Source organism: Lycorma delicatula, chromosome 1, assembly GCF_047948215.1.
Source record: "Lycorma delicatula isolate Av1 chromosome 1, ASM4794821v1, whole genome shotgun sequence".
NCBI classification, from domain to species: domain Eukaryota; kingdom Metazoa; phylum Arthropoda; class Insecta; order Hemiptera; family Fulgoridae; genus Lycorma; species Lycorma delicatula.
Genome location: NC_134455.1, coordinates 388,279,244 through 388,299,330, shown reverse-complemented (window position 1 = coordinate 388,299,330; position 20,087 = coordinate 388,279,244). Strand labels below are relative to the sequence as shown.

The 20,087-nt window shown below is 30.1% G+C and overlaps 2 protein-coding genes across 3 annotated transcripts in view; one reads left to right on the top strand and one right to left on the bottom strand.

Moving 5' to 3' along the window:
- The window catches only part of LOC142317340 (uncharacterized), a 121,026-nt gene extending 103,719 nt beyond the window's left edge, over positions 1-17,307 (bottom strand). For both annotated transcript variants that reach the window (XM_075353817.1, XM_075353819.1), the window contains exon 1: positions 16,959-17,307. The gene's annotated coding sequence lies outside the window, so the exon portion shown is untranslated. The remainder of the gene's footprint in view (positions 1-16,958) is intronic.
- Positions 17,308-17,730: 423 nt separating this feature from the next.
- The window catches only part of LOC142317341 (uncharacterized), a 74,255-nt gene continuing 71,898 nt past the window's right edge, over positions 17,731-20,087 (top strand). Inside the window, exons 1-2 of the mRNA XM_075353823.1 lie at positions 17,731-17,943; positions 18,352-18,473. The gene's annotated coding sequence lies outside the window, so the exon portion shown is untranslated. The remainder of the gene's footprint in view (positions 17,944-18,351; positions 18,474-20,087) is intronic.

The window sequence follows — 20,087 nt, the reverse complement described above, 5'->3', positions numbered from 1 at the left end:
TTGTATTACGACCTCATAAATAAAAATAAAAAAATACATTATAAATTCTATTTTAGTATACAAGGAAAAAACACTAATACTACAGCAGTAAGCGAATAACATTTTAAAAACAAAAGATACTTTTGCAAAGTGCGTTTTTAATGAAGAGAAACGTTTTCCCACGCGAGGGATTTACGTTTGTGTATATATGTGACTTACACATATTGGGTCGTTGACCCAATCGGTTGGTAACCTCGTGGACTCTTCGAAACAGCTGATCATCGTACTGGTCAACCGGCTATTGTGTCAAGGACACAATAGCCGGTTGTGCTCTGAAAGGAGGAGTAGCCCTCCCCCGTTCAATGCCTTAGCAACGAGGGGGGGGGGAGGTGGCGACCGAAACGTCACATGGCGGGTGACTTCCCTACGAGGTTGCGATGTACTTCTCACAGCTTGCCTTTATACCTGTTCAGTTCACCCTTAAATATTTACGAACGGATTACCGAAATCGTTGTACGGATTGTGTGTTTTTGAATTACGTCCCGCAACGGTTAATAAATAGTATGCGATTTTATTTTTGTACTAGAAATGCTTTTTCTTATCATTTCGAAGAGAAAAATTAAACTACAAAGCAAGTTTTATTGTGTAAATAGGCTTCTGAAATAAGAATTAATAATAATTGAACTAAATTCACCTGGTTTCCCCTCTTTCCTCATACTGTGTTTCTGTTAGGAGTTAAGTAAGTTATTCTAAGTATTCTCAAGGAACAGCAGCTTATATAAACTTTCTGTTGTTGAATTTTCCTCAGTTTTTTCTCAAAAAATAGGTTTTTTTCATTTTGAATATTGTATAATTTTGTTTTTTCACATTTTTTTAATTTTTTTAGGGGCTGATGTCTTTTGGTTGAGCATATTCATTGGTTTCGGTTTATCTTAGTACATTATGATGTAAGGTAAAGGTAATATTTCATTTTTTTTGTGAATAGCAACATCTAATCTGATAAAATTAACATTCAAGTCTTCAGGAAAATTAACAACGTGTTTTTTTTTTACCATTTCCAGCAAATCCTTTTGCATTTTGCTAACAGTGAATGTGACTTTTTCATGTTTTATTCCAAATACTAGTGATATGCCACAGTCAATGTACAAGTTTATTGTTGAAATGTTGGAAACTGAACTGTGGCCAATAACAGTTTCTTGATCATGATTGAATCATTTTCTATTTAAAGAATAATCAGTGAAAACATTGCATTTTCCATCAAAATAACACAACATACCCGATGATGTTAGAATGTAAAATTTTTAAGTAATTTCTTAGAACGGAAGTTACAAGTACAACCTATCAACATGGTCATGTAATGCTAGTCTTTGAAATCTGTATGGTGTATTCTTTTTAAGGGTACAATTGAACAACAGCATGTGCATCTCCTCAGTTTTATGATTATTGACAGTTAGATCTCTTTCATCTGGAAATAAACATTCAATTGTCAATTCGATTTGAGTCATATTTGTTTCTTTTGGAACTTTGATTTGCAATATTTTACATATTGTTGGTACATTTAAAAGACTGCAATTCTTTTGTTCTTATGACTTTGAAGAGTAGCTATAAGGCATTTTGGCAGGCAGGCTCTAACAAGTTCAATGTGGAACTTGGAGAAATAATATGGCACTATATATAACATATTGATAATTATCAAAATTACCAAGCAGCACCTAAAACTAAACAATTTAAATTAGTTTTAACAAATAAAAAGATTTAAAAAAATATGCAGTGTTAATTGAGTATAATAATAATAAAAATAATGGCTGAAGCCAAGAAAAAATTATGTTTGTAGGTATGTCAGTTTGACTCAAGAGTGTGGTAGGGTTTTGAGCCCTATGTATTTTAAAAACATATTTATCGGTGATTCATGCAAACATGATAAACCTTCCAAGATAAAAAACTTATAACAAACAATTAGTTTAGAAAAAATATGAAAAAAAGCACGCTATTCAATTGTTAAGAACATCTATTTAAAGTAACATTATTTTGGTATTTATTATTTTGTAATTGAATGCAAATGTAAAAAACAAATGGTTTAGAAGAAACATGAAAATGTAAGCTACTCAATCATTAAGAACATCTATTATTTTGCTATTTTATTATTTAGTATTTAAAACAGTTTGCTTAACTTTAATCCCCTTTATTCATATTGGCCATTCACTCCAAAAGTGGAATGATTCAGGAATCATAAGAGGTGTTTAATATTTTTACTCGGTTGTTTAAACAATTATTTTGTTTACTCTTTAATTTATTGTAATTTTTTGTATAGTGAAAACAAAAACAAATGTAATAAAATGAGTAGACCTGGAAATGTAACCGTTCTTTATAATGATCCTGATCTGACTTCCACTTTCAGATCACTACATTGATTGGGTACTATGGTCATGGCTTATTGCAGATTATGTATAATAGAAAATGATTTTGGAATCGAACTTACACCACCATTATAACTGGTAATGTGGCAGCCAGGGTTGATGTGATAGCAGGTGTAAAGAGACCCTTCTCTACTCACTATACACTTTACTATATAATGTTGAGAGTAACAAATAGTATTCAGTTTCTTTGTACATCAATTTTTTTTCATTCAGAACAAACAATTGTTTTTTTGGGTCTTTTTTCAACTAAAAATGTTTTTTTTTTTTTTGGAAGAGGATAAAGTATTATTCTTTCTGGTAGTAAATTGGAATTGATGTGATCTATTCATATTGAGTTAAGGTTTTCTAGACAAATTCTTCTGATTTTGGTTTGGTTATCATGCTTAGTAGTAATCCATAATGCAGATAGTGTGTTCAGATATTTTTTTGCTAGAATTAATGATTCATCTGTTGTATTTATATTAAAATCACTGCTAATTTTTCCCCTGATTTATTTCAATTTTCAGATATTCTTCTAGTTCTTCAATAAATTCAATTCTGCTTCCTAATAGTGGTCTATGTATTAGTATTAAGTGATGTTTTTTTTTTAACTCTTGACAATTTCAATTTCTATAGATTTTGCTTTTTATAGTTTTGGCTTTTGTATACCTTATATTCTCTTTTATAAATCTTATAATTCCATTTTCTTTTTAATGTTCTCGGTTTTGATATTTTATTATATCCATTTACATTATAAACATTACTTTTACATAAATTGACTTCTGATAGACAAATTCTGTCTTTTTCAATTCTCATTCTTTTTAATTGCATATTTAGTGTACACCAGTTTATATTAAGCTGTTTCTGTTTAATGAGGATTATATTTAGATTAGGCTTGTATTTATTATTTGTACTGTTGTATTTTCCAATTTGTATTATATATTTTTTCATTATTATTTATTAATACTTCATGATTTTGCATTTTCAGATTCATTTTTGTTGGAGTATGTAAATAAATTTTTATAGTGTTATATATACTTTTTGTCCAATGAAGAAACATCAAAACCAGTACATATAAAATTGTGACTAAGCTTGGTCCTTTTCCGGTGAGTGGGTACTGCTTTTTTCAAAAAGATACAAAGTACCCATATTTTTTTTTGTTTTTTAATAACCAAATTGACCTCCAAAACATAATTTTTATTAAAATAACCCAATAGCTCTTTATGGTCACATTCCTTCTTATTGTGATTTTTAGCTCACCACCATAAACTTTCATTACTTTGGGTATATGCATCTGTTTTTGGATCAACAAAATTTTCACTATGGTTTTCTGTATCATGTTTGTAATTAGTCAAGGTTAGCGAGCAAAAAGAGTGTAGGATAAGTTTGGTTAGATTATATTTATAATTTCTCTACAAATGCCCACTGATTTGAAAGAATTCTGCCCGTATTGTACTTTCTTTTTGAAAATGAGGACTTGTCTATTTCTACTGTCATTTGTGTAAGTATATAATTCATACCTTCTAAATCTTCTATACAATCAAATGCTTTTCATAAATCTGTATGATTTTAGTACCTGGTTCAATACATGCTACAACTGTAGACATTAATGTCTCCTTTGTTCTATCAGGAACAGCACACATGAAACATTTTTTTGTTTCATGATAAATTTCTCCAAAAACCCGCTATTGTGGTAACATTCAATCTCTATTATATTTTCTTTTAGAAAACAGAGACTCATCAATACTACAATTGTTCCAGGTCCACCTAGTTTTGTAATAATTTAAAGGCAAATATTTCAGTAATAAATATAATAATAATTATTAAAAAAAATGTTATTTGGTTATTGTTATATAAATGTAAAAATGTTTTTATTATTTTTAAAAACAAAAAGAAAAAGGTTGTACCCACTTACTGAAAAAGGTCCTTAAGCTTTTATTTGCTTTATATAAAAATTATATTTGGATTTAGTTTGATTTGGAGTTGGTTTTACTATATGTTCTTATCAGATGTATAGTTTTGATTTCCAGAAGAATCTTTTTTGTTGATTTGTAAAGTTTTTGATGTAAGTAAATCTTTGGTTTATATATACATATTTTTTTGTTTATTCATTTCCATTACCCCTTTTTTGACTGAGATATGATCTATTGTTTCTCATAGTCCTGACCATTCAAAAAGGACTTTTCCTTGAAGAACTGGCTTACTTCCCAAAAGAATTTTTTTTATTGATTTGTGAAGCTTTCATGCATATAAATATTCTGTTCATCCAATTTGTTCTCTACATCTGTATTTGTTATAATTGTTTTTCTTTAGTTATAAATTTTAATCCTTGTTTGAGTTATATATGAATTTTACTATGATATTTCCTTCTCTTTATCTTTAATTTATTTTATTGGGCATATATCTGTAGATTTCCTCTATGTCTTTTCCCCCAACTTGTTCATCATGTTTCTTTTCTATTTTATAAATAATTTGTTGTAGGTTTTTGTTGTTTTGCTTCTTTATGCCTATGATTTCAAGATTAGATTTTTGTTGGTTATATTAGAATATTTTGATTCTATTTGACTTTCTTGCAGTTTTATTTCTTTCTCTATATCTTATTCTTCTAGTTTGGTGAATTGTTTTTTAAATTCATAGATTTCTTTTTTATTAATATTTTTGGGAAAGTTGTTCTTGTATATTAAATTTTTGTTGATAGATTTTTGTTTTGTTATTCTATTTTACTTTTTAATTCTTTAAAGGACTGTTTGGAGTTTGTGTCATGACATTCAGTTTCTTGTTTATTAATTTTTCATTGCTGAACAATCTGTTGTAACTTAGGGTTCACATAAACCCTCTCGTTATGAACCAGCCGTGTTGTCAGAGGTGAAAAGAAAAAAGAGGTTTAAATTAGTACATGTTCATAATGAGGTAAGGAGTTTGCAGGACCTGTTAACTAGAAGAGTTCACGCAGACCTTAGTACCTGGTGATTATGAGGGAAGGTGGTAATTTAGCGAAGATAAGCCTTTTCTTATTGTTCATGAAATAAGTAGTTATGCGTTAGCTCAATAAAAAAAAATCATAACTACCAAAAAAACATTAAAAAAAGTAACCATTATATAAAGAAAATTACATAACGAAGCTGTTTTATTAGTTATCATGTTAGTTATGTTTTTTTGGTGAACGAAATTGTGACTTTTCATAAGAAGCTTAATAACCATTACTGTAAATAATTCCATTCATCGTTTTCTTGCGTGTTTTCTTCACTCTTGTGTTTGAGGTTTTAGTGGAAATTCACTTGACTCTCAAATGGGAAGTTTTGCTAAGTATTTACTTATATGAAAAACTTTACAAATACATTCAATGGTTGTTAGAGTAAATTTTAAATTCTTTTGAATGAAAATAAAAGTGCACATGACAGACTAAAAAACCATATAAAATTGAGGCTAAGGTTCAGGTATATAATCCACCAGATGAACCAGTTATGAAAGTAATTTTTTCAGAACCTCCTCTAAAGAGACTTTGATGCCATTTTCTTCTCAGGTGATCTTACTTACCAAACCAGAGAGACCATTTAAGACAACATAAGGGGTGACTGTTTCTCCTTTTTCACATAATTTTAGACAATGAAGCAATTTTTAGGTTGGAGAAGAAGATAAAGGGTCGGCCAAAAGGCAAACTCGGAAATTAATTCTCTTACATAAATAAATTGATTTGCAGTGAAGCATCAAGGATATTTGACAGTATCCTTGAGTTTCTATGATTGTTAAATGATCTGGACCCTATTTGTATATATCTGTAAGAAACCCATTTTCCCCAAGATATTTTAAATTAAGAAAGTGTAATATTCATCTATGAGATCAAGTCAGAGGTCACAATCAGAATGAAGCACCCATTAGATTACTCTCTGCAACATGCACTTACCAAACTTTGACTGGAAAGAGGATGACATAATGCAATTAATTGCCCAGCTTCCTCCACCCACTACCCTACTACTAATGGGTGACTAATGTACATAATGCTCTTTGGGGATTAGAATGAATAAATCCCAGAGGAAGAGAGTTGGAAAGATTTATAATTGAAACTTCAGTGTAAAATAATGAAAATTACAAAACTATGTGACACTCTATATATTTGGCTCCTTACCTTTTCTTACTTAAACATCTACCTTATTTGCATATAATTCCAAGTTAATCACGTTAATATTACTGTTTTTGCTGTCAATGCAAAACATATAGCCTTCAATAATGTTATTAAATGTTATCTTTCAGATAGGATTATTTTCAAGTAACTGGCCTTCTGTCAAATGCTAAAAAAAATGCAGTGCATTTTATTACAAGCTAATCATGGAAATGGTTCAAAATACTAATATTGCCTTTTGTTACAAAATCTAGGTATCTCATATTTTCAGATTTGAATATTTATAAAACCTGACCTGGATAAACATTTCTGAACCTTAAGATTATACTGAATAAGTCTTATTTTTGTTGTTGAACTTACAATTCACAAGAGAATTGTTATGAGCTGTACTTCTGATGATTTATTATGCAAATTTATTTTGATTGATTGTATGATGTTATATTTGTTAACTCAACCGCGAATGAATGGAAAAATTTTTGTAACGGTTATTAATATCAATAATAGAACTTTTGGTATATGACATTTTAGATAATTAAAAATACTTTTTCTTAAATGTAATTTTAAAATGATAAAAAAATTATTTATTAATATCAAGAATGACAGATGTAATAATAATATTCGTGAACTTTCATGCGACTACAATAATAAAAATATAACTCTCATTAATAGAAGAGTATTAGTTGAAAAATAACATGTTATAATGAACTTCTTATTTAAGTTAGCTGAAAGCATACACAAAATTCAAGGTAATCAACAAATTTTAGTGATGAAATTTTTTTACGTGAGCTTTCAAACATGAAAAACTTTGAAAAATAAAATATAATAATATTATGAATAAAAACATTAGAGGTGTATCTCATGAAAATTATGTTTAATTTTGTGAATAGTACTTTGTAAAACTGAGGAAGAGGTAACTGTAAAAATGTAAAATAATCTCAAATTTTAGAGAAGTGTTAAATTATATTTTAGTCATCATCGCAGATGACTGTGACTGTCTATCGTATAATTTGCTTCAATAATTTATGAATGCTTCATTAATTTTTGTAAAATTATAACACAAATAAAGCAATTATGATTAACTAAGACTGTGAATGGATATCCTTTCCAGATTTATTTCATCCATCGTTCTATTTGTTTGAGATAATTGTATTAATTTCAAGAGATTGCAGTAAAGCAATGTTAGGCCTTTCAACTACAAATCAAAAAGTGTTTTAAGGACATACAATAAAGGACATAAACAATAACAAATTCATTGTGCTGCAACTGTCAGAATAGAAAAAAATTTCTAAAAATTATACAACTGAGCAAGCAATTTCAGTTATTGTTACTGCTAACCATGTTTATTTGCTATTCTTGAAATTTGTTATTCTTGTATTTTTACTAATGACCTCATCTGTTTGTATATATGCATTCTACATATCTCCCAAGCATGTTTGATTTGAAATGTTAGATATCAGCTTATGTAATTTAAGGTGTCCCAGGGATTCGGGTACTATTTTATCTGCAGAATAATTTGGGTAAGATGACGTGATAATTTTTAATTAAAACTAAGTTTGAACACAATGAAAGTACATCCACAGGGTGAAAGATTTCGCCCCAGTTTCAGTTCCTCCGGGAAGATTAAGGCTTTCTGAAATTCTGGGAAGGTCAATTAAGGGTCAAATTCAATTGTTTCTTATGGTTTTTGAGCTGGGAAATCGAAAAAAATAGGTCCTAGAACTGTATCTCTCTTAGTTTCTAAGATATCCCGTGTAAAACGCCAATAATAGGGTCAAAAAACACATTTTTTACGTCTGACGTACAATAACGTTGTTAAATTGGTAATAAATCAAACACTTTTAAACGTAAATTGTAGAGAATTTAATTATAAGATGATCATGTAAATAATGTCAACAAAGAAGAAATAAAATTTTAAGCATGTCGAATTTTATTAACAACAAAACAGACGAAAACTTGGAAGAAAATGTTACAACTCCTACGAACATTATGAAACGCCCTGTATTATCGGTATAAATATTTCTGAACTATTTGTACGATTAAAAAGCTCAAGGCAACAAAAAAATTCTTCTTTTACGTCATTAATTTCGTAATCGATACAACGAACGTAACAAAACGGTACTGCTTTATCGGTCGAGTTGAATATAGAGAGCAGTGATCTGTTAAATTTTTGAATTAATCGGTATTCAACATCAGTCGCTAATTCACCGATTCTGCGCTAAATAGTACGGTTAGAAAGCCGTAAGGTTTTCATTCGGTAGGATTTCAGAACATACATCTATTAAGCCCGGGTTTATTAAGTCTTCGACAATAGAATAAACCCTTTTGCACTTAGCGATTCGTAAAATAACTAAATATATATGATGCCTTTACAAAAGATTTGTCGACGAGAAAAGTCTTCGTCAACTATAACTTTTGATTTTTAAATTCGCCAATTTTGCCTTCAAAAAATGCAAGCGGCTTATTTTGTAGATTCGAACGGTTTATTTGTAAACGACGTATTGATTACGCGGGCTTCATACACTTACTTGACAAAATTTCTCTGCATATGACGCATTGAGGTCTCGGAAAAAACCGAATTTTAAGTAATCCGCGTCATAATGACGAACAAGACAGTATCGTTTTTGTGGAGGTTTTCCAGAATAACTAATGTCCGAAACACTACTGCTGCCGGCGATCGGTTTTTGAAAAAAAGTCTGTAATACATTTAAATTTTTCTTTTCGATGCTCATTTATAAGCGTCTGAAATATATAAAAAAATTAATGCCGATTATTAAATAAACAATACACGCTTACATATTTTTTATGTCTGAAAGCAAATTTAAAATGTTTATAATGCTATCTACGACAGACGAAATTTAACCGTTTAAAACGCAGTAAGCAGTATAACAAAATAGCAACCCACCGGGTCGGTCTAGCGGTTAACGGGTCTTCCCAAATCAGCTGATTTGGAAGTCGAGAGTTCCAGCGTTCAAGTCCTAGTAAAGCCAGATATTTTTACACGGATTTGAATACTAGATCGTGGATACCGATGTTCTTTGGCGGTCGGGTTTCAATTAACCACACATCTCAGGTAAGAGAATGTACAAGACTACACTTCATTCACACTCATACATATAATCCTCATTCATCCTCTGAAGTATTATCTAAACGGTAGTTACCGGAGGCTAAACAGGAAAAATAAATAAAAAGTATAACAAAATAGCAATTTCATACGAGCGACAGACCATATCGCTTAACGTAAACTCGCAGTTGTACGATAAGCAGTGTTCAGTTTTCTCAGTTGTATCCGTTATTATTGCCGTTATACATTTGAAGGTTGTAAAACTACGTAATAAATATAAAAAAGTTCACTAAAGACCGCTAAAAGTTTTCTGCGGATCACCGATGGGCCGCGGACTAGCGGTTGAGAAAGTGATCTAAAGCATTTCGTCGATCATTTTCTTCGGTAATAAAAAAATTCTGCTTGTCCCGTCACGGCAACTACAATCGAATCAAAAACTTTTCGTCGATAAATTATTGTCTCTTCGTGCAAATTCTTCACAAGAAGAGATTTTTTTAATAGATCTCTGAAAATGCAATTCTATAAATTTTTTTCTAAATTTTCCTAATTTTTTTCTAAAACTTCCTGCTTTTCCTACATATTGAAAAATTTCATTTTTTTTTTTTGTGGAGGGCGAAAAACGTCTGTACGTTATCATCGCCCGAGTATTTTTTTTTTATGAAAAAAAATTAATAAAAGTATTTAAAACTAGTACGTAAAACTAAAACTTAAAATAAAAATAAAAAATAAAAGCAAAACAATTAAAGTCCGAGATGGGTGTAAAAGTCCCATTCTCTGATAACAAGAGCACAAAAATGATACAAAAAAGTTTTAAAAAAATAAGCAACAAACATAAAACATAGAACTAGGTTAAAACTAAAATAAAGTAATTAAATAAAGCTTAAAACTAACATCACAGACCGAGTCATTAAAACGTAAAAGCTAAAATAATAAATAAAATTTAACAGATTCGGATAGGGAGTGTAAAAGTCTCCCTCCTCGGTTAACAAAATCAAATCTATTAAAAACTCTTCTAGAATAAGTTATATACCCGACAATGTTAAATTTTTTGGGTTAACCCTACACTACGCAGAAAAAGGAACATCCGATTTAAAACTTCATTGTCGTTGCACAACACACCACGGATGTTTCTGGGTAATTTAAACTTACGACGCAACGCCACATAACATATGCAGTCCACGAGTATGTGGTGCACAGTCATGCGGCAGTTGCATCGTGTGCATAGGGGTGCTTGTTCTCTTGTCATCAGGTGCCCGTGTATGACCCCGGTGTGTCCTATCCGAAACCGACAGAGGACTACTTCCCCACGCCGAGATTTTCTACACGAGGAGTCCCATGGCAACACAGAATTTTTAATCTGCCGGAGTTTATTATTTACAGTAGCCGTCCAGTCACCTTGCCACTTTGCTCTTAGCGATTGTTTTACATAATTAATAAAATCAGAAGTAGCAACTCGGGTGGTGAAAGGAGGCTGGTTACATGCTTCTTCGGCAGCGGAATCTGCATGTTCATTACCTAAAATCCCTACGTGGCTTGGGACCCGGCAAAAACTTTCTTCTGTGTTGCGATTATTAAACTCGGCGATCGCGTTGTAAATTTCAATGACGATAGGATGTGTGGAATAAAAGTTTTTTAAGGCTTGGAGATCACTACACGAGTCACTGCAAATAAGAATTTTTCTATATTTAGGGTTAATGATGTTTAGAGCCTTATTTATAGCGTATAGTTCAGCGGTAAACACACTCGTAATACCGGGTAGACCAAACATATAAGTTCTTTCATCGACGACAAATGCACAACCAACGGTATCGTTTTGTTTCGATCCATCAGTGTATACCACCGCGTCTGGTTTCATCTTGGAGAGAACACGCTGAAACATTTGCTGGAAGACAATAGGTAGTGTTGATTGTTTATTGTATGTCGTAAGGTAAAAAGTAAAATTTATAAGGTTTATTCTCCACGGAGGATATGAGCAAGGATAGGTAGGAAAGAATGACGGTGTGTCAACGTTTATATGCTGCAGCAGACGCTGGGTACGGACACCTACAGGTGCAGTACGACGTGGATGGTCCTCGTACTTTCCTAGATTAAGATTTCTAAAGACTGACTCAAGAACCGGGTGATTTGGCCGGTTCGATACGATGTACCGTTTTCAGATTTACGAGTACTCTAATGATTTAACGAATGAATGACGCGATTCTGGCTTTATGAATTTCTGGTTCATCAGTTTCACGGGTTAAAATGTATGTAATCCAGCTAGATCGTATCGTCACCGATTATTGTAACATATAAAATGTTTCTATATTACTACCTTTTTATTAATTAATAGGTACGTTTGTTTGGTATGATTTAATAATAATAATGACAACTATTATAATCTTTATATAATCCCATACTTTAATTTTAATGAACCACCAATTGCTATTGTTATAATTTTGAGCATTCTCGTTCATTCGTTTATATAAATATATATACATTACATAATTCATATTTTTTAAATTAAATTTTATATCTAAAATTCAATTTTTTTATTAGATGTAATATATATTATATATATATATATATATATATATATATATATTATCATTTAACTGTGTAGGTCGATTTTAATTTCTTTATCTTTTTTTCTGTCTGTACATATTTAACTATCAATAATTATTGAATTAACAATGAACTTTATTTTATTATTTAATTAATTATTAACTTTCCTATTATGTAAATTATATTTTTTTTTTTAATTTGCTAATTTTACAATCAATTTCTACTCAAATCTGACTGAAAATATTAACAGTACATAAATGATGTAAAATTATATATCTCCAAAACATTATTTATTTTTTATTTTTTACTTTTTATATATTAATTTCTAATTTTACATTTTATGATAACTTTTAAACAGAATATGATGACTTATTAACGGGCAATCTGCTATCATTACCTACCGCTATTTTATCTGAATTTTTTATACAGCATTCTGAGAAACTGACTGTAGAAATCTATCGATAAATTTGTTTACATTTTGAGAGTAAATGGTAATGAAAACAATTAAATAACCTTTTTTTGAAAATTAATACATCATGATACCACTATCCACACAGAATCAATATTTTTATCGCTGTAAAATAATGAAATACAATACAGCAAACAAACTGTTTTAATTAACCAAATACTTCATTAATTACATTTGGAAAAATATAGAAATATATTTATTAAAAACTAAGTTAATAAAAATACAAATACAACTATTAATGTGTAACAGGAAATTATAGTATATCTTTTAAATTCTTAATATATCTTAAATAAATTCTTATATCTTTTAAATAAATAATTCAATTTGAGAATTTTGTTTTTAACCGCACAAAGATAACCGGCAACCGCCTAGAAGATGTTGCCTCGGTTGACCTTATGTGACGCGACAATGTCTATCCACCAACCTTCAGCATCGTCGACCCGCTGGACCTTACCAATGGGATCCCTCCTGGTTCACTGAAGCGACATGACCTCCGCTTCTGGATGCCACGATGGCTCTCCCAAAGAGGGCTAGCCACCCCGTTCCTACTCCTAGTCGGAGTCAGAGTACGCCCCCACGTATACTCTCCCCTTACTCCTGAAAGGTCCTTAATGCTTCATCAGAGCGCCCCGACCCGGTCACTCTTGCGTGTGACCGGGCCAAGTCATCTTCAGCATAAAGGCTACCTCCCTGGTCCTGCACGGTTCCATCCTTCGACCCCGCCGGTTACATTATTTTTTTAGCCGCCTCCCAATTATTTTTTTTATCACAAAAAAAAGGACCAGCCTCACCTATGAGGTATACCAGTAGCTCCCCTAAACACCTCTTACGAAAAGCGCTTAACGGTTGCACCTTTACATGACAAATATAAAACAGTAAAACATGCGATAAGAAAACATACAATTATTATAAGGAGAAACAAATAAAACCAAAACAATAAAGGAGTCACAGTAGAATATACATCATAGGATAGAGTAAAGTCTCAATACGAGACAAAGGTGTACCTGACAACTAAATCTATGTAACTAGAGGTTAATCGTCATCTGTAGCACAAGGCTAAACACAATAATCAAATATAACAGCAGCAAAAAAGAGAAAAGGAAACAGGTATCTTCTTACAACTAACACGCATGAATATTGATAAAAACAATGAATATTGATAACAAAAAACAAAACACGCATGAATATTGATAAAAAAAAAACAATAAAAGGTCGCCCCCTAGCGTGAGCCTTCGATAAGGTTTCAATGTCACTAGACCAGTAGTCCTATTCAAAACGGTAGCGAAAATCAGCTCCATTACAACACTCATGAAGCAGATACATATGAAGACAAACTAGCAAAATAAACGTAATGTAGGACATAGTATAAAATAAAATGTGAGCTAACAGGAACGGGTAGAGTTTTTCTGAAATTATATTTTAGTTGCGAAAAATCTTTAATCAGAATAGGTTGTATGACCCGTGTTCTCAATAACTGCATCAACAATGCGGCAGATAACCTTCCGGTCGATGTCGTGGTTGTAATCGTGAAGCTTTTTAAATTTTCTCATGTTTACAGTTCATGCGGTTCAGTTGAAAGAGTTTTGCGATAGTGTGCAGGTCGAGTATAAAAAATTCTTTCGTACTCTTAACTTATATGTTGGCTTAGACTAAATAAAAATGTGTGAGTTTTTGCTATCGCTTCCAGGAACAAATGCTTCCATAGAGAGGGCATTTTCAATAATTAATCGATTTTGCGGATTCGACAAGTCATCGATGCAAAATCTATTTTAATTATTCAAATGGTAATTTTGCAACCCACCCAGAGATGACAAAAAAAGAATAAAACGATGATAAATAAACATTGTCTTCTTCAGAAAAGTACGGTGCAAAACATCATTAACAAACAATCAAGTAGGATTAACCTATGAACCGTACATCTTAGAAATAGTCGATCCGAGACTGCACAAGACTACACTCCACCCACACAAAAATATTTAAATTATACTAAAATTACATCACAGGGTAAATTAAAACATGACTATTATCATTAATTTACAGCTGCCAGAACAGATGTTGAATGGAAGGGAAAAAGGAATGGGGCCGACCGCCCACACAATGCTATGGATGTGATTGGGTGAATGCTATGGGGTGATTGTGCGTTCATCGTAGACTAATTTTTAAAAAATGCTGAGTCTGCAATTTACATAAAACATACACTTATAAAAATAATAACTCTACCATATATGTAGCTTTAAAAAGTAAGCCGCTAGCAAGACAAAGGTTACCCAAAACATCAAAGAATGTCAAGCACGTTAAGCGGTAAAAATTAGCCCCTATCTGTTCATAATTTGCTGATTCCTAGACTTTGAAGGAGATGCGTTGCTCGTAATCAAGACCAGTAAGATGGGGAAATTGCCCGCACAGATACCACTGGAATGGAGTATTTGAAATAGAAATTTCCTGGGCGCCTAATCTCATTTCTAGTGTAATAATCCAAGTGATGTTATGTTGTGTTTTTGAGAGCTTCAGTGAAAGGCTTTAAGAGTGCCTGATTAAAGTGGACATCATATGGAAGTCATTTTTAAAACTTACGTTTCTTTGTTTATATCTTTTGTGTAATTGAGAAATGGCACGTACAATACATTGTATCAGAAAAATACATTTTTTAAAATAAGTTTGATAATTGTTATTTCAGTTCAAAAACAGTCAGGTTTTTATATTGCATAAAAATAAAAGAAAGAATTTTTCAAAAGTTGCTGTTACACATACGCATAATAAAAAGAATACAGTGTTCATTTTACTTATTGTTGACATTTTATAAACAAGAATACAACAATTTCTAAATGCAGAACTTTCTCTTGATTTTTAAATGCATTAAAAGTAACCTATTCACACATATTTGAAAACTCCATCGCTATTTTCCCAATACAGGTGAAAACTTCTTTTTTTTTGTGGTAATCACAATTTTTATTACATTTCTGGATATAGACATAATTTAGGACATTTTCTACTAAATGCTAAGGAGCTATATACCTCTTTATTAGTTGTAGCTGTTATCAAGATGTAACATGTACAATATGTTTTTAAAACGTTGAGACTTGCTTATATTTTCATACATTTTAATTATTTAATGATTCTTTTTTCTATAATGTTACTGTTTTTTTTTTTGTTCCTAAATTCTAGTAAAGTAAACAGTAGGCTGATTATTATAAGCCTATTTTAGTTTATTTATTACACTCAACAAAAATAAACTTTTAAAACACAATAAATATGGATGGAGGAGTATTTGCTAAATTTAATTTTTCTACCTTTAATAGTTCTGAAAAATTATTTTAACTGAAAATAATTTGAAAAGTTATTTTAGGATTTACAGATATGTTACAGAATTCATATATACACTGCTCCGTGAATAAAAAAGCAGCTGTCTCAGCATCTGCCTAGATAAATCAAGGAAAACCATGGTAAAACTTTGAACAGGGCAGGATCACAAAATACACAATTACTTACATAAAATATAGTTTGTTTCAATTACTTCAAAAAATAACTACAAAATAATTCACAATTCAGAAGTTATTACTGAAAACTAAATGAGCATATATGAGCATACAGGTCGAATGGATGAAGCAAACTCAGGATTTTTTTATTTTCATCTTCTAATTAGTATTATTTAAAAATTTATCCATCAGAATAGTGTTTCTATAAAATAAAATCTTCTGATTCTATATTAAATAAATTTTTAAACGGTTCTGTAACCTATAAAGGCAAAATAAAGTCCTTTTCTATAAGCTGAAGTCTTGTGCTATAACACAAAAACAATTTTGGTTTGATATTCACCTCTATAATTTTTTGGTCCTTTAGGCTTGACATCTAGTAGCGCTGAAAGTGAAATACTAAATGCATTTTTGATTTTCAGGCGGAAAAAAGGTTTGTGTGGAACCACATGAATGTTAAAAATTAAAAATGACTGGAAACGAAGTTAATATCAAAACCTTCCTCTCTTTTTCAATAAGGAAATAAACGTAAATATTTTACAAAGTAAAAGATACTCGATGTAAATTTGGAAAATAATTTAATGCTAATACACTACCTTCTAAAATAAAAGATTATCTAATTAGTATAAAAAAAATTAATAAGTGTAGAAACTTATCACGCCATTTACCTCTAGCCCACGAAAAAGGCATTATCAATACGTATACAAAAACACCATGGAAAAATAAAAAACACGACACAAGAACAGCGAACATGCTCATGGATTCCTGAATAGAATCAAAAAGATTTATTCGCCGGCAAAGACACCCACCGGCAGTCTAATAAGATAACCCTGTAAGTTTATCATTAACAATTGCGATAACAAGTGATGGCACCATCGAACGATTAATTAAACAATAGACACACAACCAGAAAACTTACCAGTGCTGACGCTTCTGTTGACCACGAATACTCTGTTCGAGCTAAAAAAAATACCTCTTTGACTGTACCGACAGGCACATAAAACATAATCGTATTTCAAATAATTAATTACTTTTCTAAACAAAAATAAAGAAATACTTATAACCTAACATTCCATTTTACAACACGCAGCATATGGTTAAATGTACAGTATTACCAAAGTTGAAATAATAATATTACGCAATCAAAAGTTAATGTAGTAACTAAAAAAAAAGTTTCTAAAAAAATTCTTTCTTAAGAAAAAGGCGACAGCAACCAATTTCCATACGAACAACAAAGATACTTTAAACTTTAAATTGGCTTGTTAGCCGTGTAAGATATGAAACCGTTTTAGAATACTCTAGTGGTAGGAAGTTCAACTTCTTGTTTTGTTTCTGAATAATTTATAAAAAATAATAAATTTAATTACTATTTTAATATACATTAAAGTTACAGACACTTAATTTTATCATTTTAAATCTATAAACTTCACATTATTTTTTATTCACATTAAGAATATATCTATTAAACCCTACATAGATGGTGATTTGTGAATTATTGTTACAAGAATTTTAATGTATAAATTTTGTTTAAAATAATCTATCATTGACATAAATATTTTAATTTCACCAACTGATGTAGATTTCAAATCGTGCAATTTGAAAAAATAAGATTTTTATTTTGAATAACCACATAATTCATAATTTTTATGTTGTCAAAAACTATTTTCATATCGGCTCACAAATCATGAGGAGCCAATAGAAAAGTAAAATTTGCCAAGCATTGGATAAGTAAAACGAGATATCCGGATTCAGTTTCGGCAGCTTTGTTTTGTTGTTTTCGTATTGTAATTGATTTTATAAATGTGTGTACTTCTAGTTATGGATTAGTCATTTAGATCGGATTCAAAATGTTCAAGCAGAAGCGTGATCGATGCCACTTAATAAAAAAAATTGCTAATCGTGAGGTAATGTATTATAAATTGATTTTTATGATAGTTTTCAGTTCTGTTGCAGTCGATGGCTTTAGAGAAAAAAAAACAACTTTAAGTTTTTAGTTTGCCGCTTGGAAATTTTTAGTTATAGAAGTAGAAAAACTATTATAAACCATTGGATGTAGGTTAGGTAATTTAAGAATTTACTTTACCTCTTGAAAACCTTGTAATTTTGAAACAGCTTTACCATTTTTTACCAGAAAAAGATATGTTTAATACATCCTTGGCTTTGTCATTTATTTTATTTTTACAGTATGCTCAGAAAATTAAATGTTACATCTGTAAATTCAAGTCTTATAAATATAAATTAATGTTTAGTATTATTAATGCAAAAATAGTTTACAGTGTTTCATGCAGTAAAAGTGCTTAAATTTGTTACAGATTACTGGAAGTTTCATTCCGAATCATTCATTTCACACACGACAAGCAAAAGTACATGAGTTGTTTAAAAATATTCCAAGTAGATGTACTTATCAGTTATCAGAGTTAATACTGTTGGGCCGGTGAGTAGTGAAGTATTTAATATGTCCGGTTAGTTATGTTAGATTAAGATTAGTATTTAAGAATGAAAATCCTGAAAATTATTATTTTCCACTTTTCTCAGCTGCAAATTATGTATTGTTTTGAGTGTACTAACTGACAAGAAGTTCCTTAAATTATTCACATTTTGCAGTATTTTAATTAACTAATATATTGTAAAATATTCAATAATATGATTTTAAATTTATTTTATTGGCATAAATGTTTATAATTTTAGTTTGTTTGATTTTTTATGTTTTCCCTTAAGAAGCAATATTTTTATAACATTAAATGTATAAACATTCTTGTTCTAATAATTTGAGGCCAGTTATAGGCTACCCCAGCAGATTGAACATAATACCTTAACCGCATATAACATTTTATTCTCTGATAAATGTTCACGTATAAAGTCTCAAAGTATGTAAGCTAAATCAAAAAATTATAAAAATAGAATGAGGCATATGCCAACAAATAGGTTTTTTTTATCTGGTTAAATGACTGTAATTTTAAAGAAGACCCTTTCATAAAAAATAGTAAAATTACAATTCCAAACTGTTAACAGCTTACACAAAAGGGACTTTTATTAAGCTTTTATAAATTAACAAACTATTTAAAAGCTCTTTTCACTAACTTTAAAATACAAAAGAATCTCTTTTATAGTTACTATATGTTGATTAATTTTTAAATAATGCTAATTAAAAAAATCATTATTCCCTGTATCCTGATTTACGTGTGCATAAGTATGTGCTCAAATAATTTTTATTACACCCTCTGAAATCGTAGTTGTTTTTGTTTTTACTACTTTCATGTGTTTATATTTTAAATAGTTATATTTTAGATGATATATCAATTAGGATAAAAGATTGCTTTTTTATTTATTTCCAGATCATCTAGGTTTTATTTAATTTTATTTACTTCTTCATAAGAATTTGATGATTTTTTTTTTTGAAATCAGAAACTGTAAGATTTTTGGATCCTGATGTCTTAAGGAATTGTTTGGAATGTAACTGTGCCAAACCCAAATATTTAAATCAGAATTAGCAAGAGTAAGTTTTATAGTTTTTAAAAGATGTAATCATAGGGCTACCGCATTTACTTAATTTTTGTAATATAATTAAAATAAAAAAAACAATTGTTTGTCATAATTATTCAGTGAAAACAAACAATTTCATTAAATAATAAATAAAATTACAAATCAATAGTTTAACTTTTAATTTTCAGTGCAGCTATCTATTGAATAAGGACTGAATTTTATTAAATCAGTATTGGATATTAGAATACAAAGACTATTTACATGGTTTTTATAGGCCTATAGGCAGGAAGAGTCAGGAATAATTGCAAAAAGTGTCTTTCCATTTGGGGTGGTATTGTCAAATAATCTTTTATGTAATAATTTTCATTAATGCCTTCTGAATTGCGAATCGTTTTGTAAATAATTTTTTTACATAATTCTTTCTTGTTCCGATTAATTTTCCTCCTAAGGAGGAAAATATTAGTATTTTTAGGTTGAAGTCCTCAGTTTCTATAGTTCCTTAGTAACACCAAAGAAAGTTATAAAACTGACAATGTTTTTATTTTATTTTTTTTTCAACAGCATT